General features: G+C 43.3%; 1 non-coding gene across 1 annotated transcript; it reads right to left on the reverse strand.

Moving 5' to 3' along the window:
* Positions 1 to 2,282: 2,282 nt before the first annotated feature.
* Positions 2,283 to 2,465, reverse strand: LOC141113046 (U2 spliceosomal RNA). The gene has a single exon (XR_012236702.1). It is a non-coding gene; the product is annotated as a U2 spliceosomal RNA (small nuclear RNA).
* Positions 2,466 to 6,000: the final 3,535 nt, after the last annotated feature.

The following is a 6,000-nucleotide window of genomic DNA, read 5'->3' on the forward strand; positions in this document are numbered from 1 at the left end:
TTTACGGACTTTTATAATGATGTTGTAATTCAATTCATTTTAAGCATTGAAAGTTCACTATTTAGTTTCATATTAGCGCTATACCGTTTTTTCCATTGACTATTTTGCATACCTCGCATATTGTGTTAGCTGCTTTTAGATTTCATTATTCATTTTTTTAATTATTTGCAAATTCTTATGATCCCAGCGCAACAAAAATGTGTCTTTTTATGACTGGGTACCAACTACCAGTGGTATATCAGCTTGTGGTTGGTTTCAAGAGCTTGAACATTCAAAGTTTAGTTCTACTTTAAACTTGTGTCCAAATCTCAGGTTCCAGAGGGGAGTTAAGGTTCAATGCTCATTTTTGCCAAGCAATTATTTTAATAGGAATGTCACAGGAAAGAGCAACTGGATTGGGACGCCTGCCTTTACACACACATGAGCTTTAATGGCATCCCAGTCTTAGTCCGTAGGGCTCAATATTGAGTTGGCCCACCCTTTGCAGCTATAACAGCTTCAACTCTTCTGGGATGGCTGTCTACAAGGTTTAGGAGTGTGTCTATGGGATCGTTTGACCTTTCTTCCAGAAGCACATTTGTGAGGTCAGGCACAGCGTCCTGACCTCAACCCAATAGAACACATTTGGGATGAGACTGCAAGCCAGGTCTACTCATCCAACATCAGTACCTGACCTCACAAATGCGCTTCTGGAAGAATGGTCCAACATTCCCATAGACACACTCCTAAACCTTGTGGACAGCCTTGCCAGAAGAGTTGAAGCGGTTATAGCTGCAAAGGGTGGGCCAACTCAATATTGAACCCTACGGACTAAGACTGGGATGCCATTAAAGTTCATGTGCGTGTAAAGTCAGGCGTCCCAATACTTTTGGTAATACAGCGTATTTTCCTTTCTTCTTCTCCTACTGAGGATGGAACTGTGCCAATATCTGGTGAAAAGCAGGCTCTTTGGTTTTGCCACCTATAGGCACAAGCCTACTTTACATAATGTTAAATCTGGCCCTGGTCATGTGACTTGATTGGCCCTAAAAGTCCTTACAGACAAGGATTCTTTGTTCATGTCTGCCTTGGACAACCTAACCTGCTAGTACCAAACTCATAGGGCTTTGTTATGAGGGGTGCATAGGAATCTAGTTTAAAGTGGATTTCCAAATAAAACTGGAGGGTTCTTGTTTCCAGGGGTTCTGGGTTTTACCGTTTCCTAGGTACTGCACCTAAAAATCTGTAATAATTATTATTTGCTATAAGAATCCTTATTTTCAGAACAGAGAGAGCATAAAATAACAGACATACAGCCGATAACTTTTTTTTTGGAAAGCCAGTGGCGTGTGAAACATGCCCAAAAACTCCACCGAGTGCCAAAAAAAGTGCACACACATAAAGAGTGAAACACAAAACGTGCAATGGGTGTTACACTGTCCTCCACTAGGAAGGACCTTACCCTGATCCCCCGGGGAGTTAGGCCCCTGACGGGGACTGAGGTACTTCACTAGGTCCATCTGGCTGAAACTAGACAGACCCCTTTCTCTAGAGGGTCTGCCGAAAAAAGACCCATCCAAGTACTCGGTGGGGCTCCCCTGAAGGGAGACCCCATGAGAGAGGGTGAACTAAGCCCGAAGGCCTATGTTCACCCCATCCCAAGACTTTCAAGGTAGGCCCGAGGACCCACACCCTACTCACCACACAGTGACAAACGTGTATACACCAAACAAAAGGAAACAAAGTGACAAACCAAGGAATACATAAAAAGAAAGTGGGGAAGAAGGAAGTGGGAGAAGTGAAAGTGGCCATTGTGCAATACAACGGCCGGCCCTTCGGCCAGGAATAAAAATTTCCCCTGGTCCTAGCCAAAAGGCTCGGCCCTAGAGGCAGGTGTGAAAAAAGTGTGTATCGTGAAATTGACCATGGTGCCAAACTCAAAGTGCTCCTTAACACTTGTGAGATTATGGCATCCCTGAACTGCCACTTCAGGAGCACATTCACCACAGGCTTTGCTCTCAACCCTGACCAACAGCCCAGATTGATGCAGCCCCACCCCAGCCAGGAAGAGATCAGAATACTGAGAGCCTATGGAGAGACCAAATTGGCAAAGTCTCCATCATCGCTCCGATTGCTCCCACCTAATTATATTCGGTAGTACCGGCCAATTCCCCTCAATAACACCGAAAAGGGGCAGGCTTTCCTAACCAAAAGACTGAGAGGGGCAGAAACCACACAAATCTAGGCCAGAAGGCCAGGGACCCGACCCTTCAGCCTGACCCAGTGGTTCTCCATCCCCATCAGAAGGCTTCCCTTTCGGCTATCTCTAACCGCTCCAGGTTGCCTTTACACCAGCATATTTTGCATAGCCGCCACCACCCCTAATCTACCTTACCGTAGTTCAGGGACGGAAGCAAGCGCCACCTCCTGGCAACTGATAAGAACAGATACTACACTTGATCTTAGCCAAAAGGCCGAGAAGCATACAGCCGATAACTATTGTTATGGCAAATGACATGCTTTATACTGTAGTTTACTGACATGAGCCTTAATATTTCATCTACAGCTGCTCACCAGTACCTACACTTCTGTCACATTAAGACGAGTGATTGTGTCCGTACAGCCGCTGCATCCTCATAGGCTTAAATGGACTACCTGCACACAGCAGCTGCTTGCTAGGGAGGTAAAAACAAATGGCCCATCCACAATGTACGGGACTCAGTGTCTGTGAATGAGGCCTCAGCAATCTTTTTTTTATTTGTTCATTTTGTAACTGTAAGGGTCAGTCTTGGCTCTGATCACAATTTAATATTCTTCCTTTGATCACTGAAGACTTTAATCATCTTTAATGACAGATGATTATATTGTGATATATTGCAACTCTGACCTCATCCATGAAAAAAAATAACGGCCCAAATCTTTGTGTTCATATCACTGTGTATTAGTATCAGAATAAAATCGTTCTTCCTAATCCTATGCTGACTACTTTGTAGGTAATAGATAAAAATTGTTCAGGTTTATTAAAGTGGACAAGTCAATGGTTTTTTTCAGTATTATTTCCTGACACAAGAATTTTTTATGCACCTGGTCCCTGAGCTTCAGAGTTATGCTGGTCATAGACTAATTAGAAGATTTTTGGTGAAAATTCTTTTCAGTACAGTTGACGAATGTCACTCAAAAGTATTTAACAGTTTGAACTTAAATTTCCTGAACAAAAATCGCATTTAGGGTAAGAATTTCATTCCTTCGAGAAAAATGTAGGCTGCGGACTGTCAATTTGACCCCACTAACGACAAACAAAGCATCCTAAAAGAAAAATTGGCAAACAAAATTCTACTAGTGTATGGCCAGCTTAAAGCAAGCCATAGATTATGCAATTTTCTGTCCTTCGACCACAGGTGGAAGGAAAGAAAATTGCTCAATTTCCCCATCAACACAGTCAGTGTTGGAGGAATCCCTCCCGCTGCGCTATTGTATTCTGACAGAGGGAGGTTTCCCAGCCATCAGAATACAATGATCACTGCCAGCGGCTATACTTATTTATTTCAGGTACTTATATAGCGTCGTCAATTGACACAGCGCTTTATATATCTATTGTACATTCACATCAGTCCCTACCCTCAAGGAGCTTACAATCTAAGGCCCCTAACTCACATTCATACATACACATACTAGGGCCAATTTAGACACGAACCAATTAACCCAACAGCATGTCTTTGGAGTGTGGGAGGAAACCGGACTACCCGGAGGAAACCCACGCAGGCACAGGGAGAACATGCAAACTCCAGGCAGGTAGTGTCGTGGTTGGGATTTGAACCAGCAAACCTTTTTACTGCTAGATGAAAGTGCTACCCACTACACCACTATAGCCCAAAAAAAAAAAAAACGCACAAGAAAAATCTGACAGGCTGGTTGTATTAAAGTCGATCGATTGACTTCAGTACCGTCAGCCTGCCCATCGATGGATCACAATTTGGCTGGAATTTCGATCCGACTATGGCCAGCCTAAGTATGCCCAAACAAGGTGTCCGCCTGGGAGGAGCCGTTTGGGAGAATGATGTCCTCTGTCTTCCACATGCAGGAGGAAGTATTTCTTTAGCCCCCCCCCCAGTGATTATTAGTGACCCCTTAGCGTTCAGCGTAGCTTTTTGGAAGGTCGCAAAGTAGGTGGCATTAATCAGCTTGAGATTGTCATAGGGTCATAGGGTTACAGGCAGCAAGTTGGGTGTTCTTTTAACACTAGGTGGCCAGAGATGTAGCAGCAAGAGGCTGATGTGTGTGAGACAGGTGTACACACAATCAAGGACATGAAGGTTACCGCACATCGATTTATAATTGTGTCATCTCTGGGCCAGCATCTCAGTCCTGGTGGTAGACACAAAAAAAAAAGATGCTTCTAATTCTGGAGAAAAATAAAGATGAAGCATTGCAAGGAGGAGCACTGTCATCTTTTTTTTTAGTGGCAATATACTTACACTTACATTTTATTTAGAATATATGCACTTAACATGAAAAATGTTCTTGATGTTAGGACTGCTTTACAATGTTTTGGTGTCGTGTGAACAGAAATGTAATGCTTCCAGCTTCTTCACCCTAAAACAAGCGTGCGGCTGATGCCAACAATATGACCATCAAAAGGAGATGGGCAAATCTCACTGCAATGTGGCCCCTGTGCTGACCTCCCATATCGTCCATATATAAATATCACAGGAATAATGTATATGAATAGAATGCCGGTGACAATAAAGCCTTCAATTAGGAACAACCTTTGGCACATACAGGTTAAAAAAAAAAAAAAGTCAAAATCATAAAAAATAAATTAAATTCTGCAATAATAACGCAAAATATGTATCTACTGAAAATATATTGGGATAGATTTATTACCCTAATTCTGTCACATAGGAAGGCAATGCTAAACTGACACGCGGAGACAGATTGTGTGACGGATTTATTACCAGGTTACAACTTGAGTCATGAATTCTTCTCTCAGCCGCTCTAAAATAGGAACCACAGAATGTTGGGGGCCACAAAACAAAAACCAGAAAACTGGACCCATGGGACTGTCACCCCCTTATATTTAAAAGTCAGTTATTTCCTAATAAAGGGTTATGGTGACCTTCGTGCGTGCTTAAGCCTCGTACACACGGTACGATTGTTGGCAGGGGATTGTCTGTTGACTGACTGTTGTCCTAAAATCTTACCGTTAGTACGCTCCTTATGACAATTGTTGTCCAATCTGTCGGCCAACAAATGTTGGATGACGGGCTAGTAAATTTTCAGCGGACAATGGCTTGACATCTGATTTTTGGATGGTCAGTACACAAATCCGTCACACAAAAGTCAAAAGTACAAACACGCATGATCGGAGTCAATGCTCACCAAGCACGAAATTAGCAGAAGGGGCCCAAAGGGTGGCGCTCAAGAGCTGACATTCCTCGTAGTACGTCACTACGTTCGTGTTTGTGGCACGACAGTTGTGTACCGTTAGTAGGCAAGACAAGATCCTGGCACACGCCCTTTTGACAAAAATCAGACGCTCGGTTGGCCAACAATCGTACCGTGTGTACGAGGCTTTAGAGCAGGTGTCTCAAACTGGCGGCCCTCCAGCTGTTGCAAAACTACAAGTCCCATCATGCCTCTGCCTGTGGGAGTCATGCTTGTAACTGTCAGTCTTGCAATGCCTCATGGGACTTGTAGTTTTGCAACAGCTGGAGGGCGGCCAGTTTGAGACCCCTGCTTTAGAGTAAAAAATCTGTCTCATCTTCTGTTTCAATATATTTATTGTTTTTTTTTTTACAATAAACAAGAGGTTCATAAATGAGCTTGTGATTCGCCCGCACCAGGGGCTAGAAAATGGGTAAACAATACCAAGGAACAATAATGATCATATTTCTACTTAACCAAAGTGAATATAGGGGATATTGCCAAGGGAATGAACACTGTAGAAAGTGCCATGTCCCCAAACTCAACACATCGTCACCAGAGGGGAGGCTCTTCTGCAAAAATCTGTCTCAGACCTTT

Source organism: Aquarana catesbeiana, linkage group LG11 (assembly GCF_042186555.1).
Source record: "Aquarana catesbeiana isolate 2022-GZ linkage group LG11, ASM4218655v1, whole genome shotgun sequence".
NCBI lineage: Eukaryota > Metazoa > Chordata > Amphibia > Anura > Ranidae > Aquarana > Aquarana catesbeiana.